This window comes from Ceratina calcarata, unplaced genomic scaffold, assembly GCF_001652005.2.
Source record: "Ceratina calcarata isolate Rehan_Ccalc_2016 unplaced genomic scaffold, ASM165200v1 scaffold97.2, whole genome shotgun sequence".
NCBI classification, from domain to species: Eukaryota; Metazoa; Arthropoda; class Insecta; order Hymenoptera; family Apidae; genus Ceratina; species Ceratina calcarata.
Genome location: NW_017181113.1, coordinates 10,818 through 12,022, shown reverse-complemented (window position 1 = coordinate 12,022; position 1,205 = coordinate 10,818).

The following is a 1,205-nucleotide window of genomic DNA, read 5'->3' as shown; positions in this document are numbered from 1 at the left end:
GTAGATCATTGTAATTCTTACATGTACATTATACATCCTATACATTCTCGTATGTATATATTTATATATTTTATATATATATATTTATTTATTTATATATTTATATAGCAAACCATCGTATCAATACCGAAATTTATAAAAATATGCGTGTTACCTTTAAAAATTATGCACTTTAAATCAAGCACACTAACGCTAAATTATATATATATATATGTATGTATGTTATGTATGTATACGTAAATACGCTTAATTCAAATTTGGCTTATTTTATACACCATACTTTGTAACACTCGTGTACACGGAAATAAGCCAACGTTCAATTAAGTTTCCTTATATATCTCTGCTCTTATTCTTTGCTTCGACCGGCAGAGAATACTAGAGCTTCCCGATTTAATTTCATATCGTGCTACCTCCTCTCACGGAGAGATTGGAAGATATTGATAGATACAAAAGGATCAATTGATTTTTACATACATGTGAATGTATATGTAAAAAAGGCACTGAACGTACAACGAGCTCGTCCGCAATATTAACTGATGATATTATGACGCGGTGTTACAGGTATTACAGAAGCAAAAACGGTGTAATTATCGAGAACATTTCTTATCTTGCCTTCTGTCGCATTCACGGGAATGAGAAATTTTGTTTGAAAGCTTTTGCTCGACTTAACGAAAATACTTTTCGTACCATTTTTCAGCATTGTTCCTAAACGATTTCTCAAATTGACTCTTTAAGTTCGCAGTGTACATGCGTATATGTGTGTGTGTGTGGAAATCCACCGATTCGTAACTCAAGCAGGCAACCGTTCAAATCATATATATAATCGAAGAGCGTTCATATATTTCTCTAAGCAAAAGGTTTGGACCCAAATATGTATCAATTAATGTTATTATAATAAAATACATCGCGTAGTTCATGTCACATTTGTCATCATTTTTATTGCAGTGGAATTCTTATAGTTGAAAAATTATTTCCTCTTGTGTATCAGAATATATAAATCTTAACAGTTCGGTAAACTTATTGCATATATATATACGTGTTACTTGAAATTGTATGAACTGGTAACTCAACGCATTCTCCTCAGATCGTCAGAAGACAATCAACCGTTCACATTCTTTCTTATATTACTTGAAGTGCAAGACCTCGTCGCGATCGCTTTGATCAAATTTCGTTTGAACTCGATGTCACTCGTGACAAAGCATGGT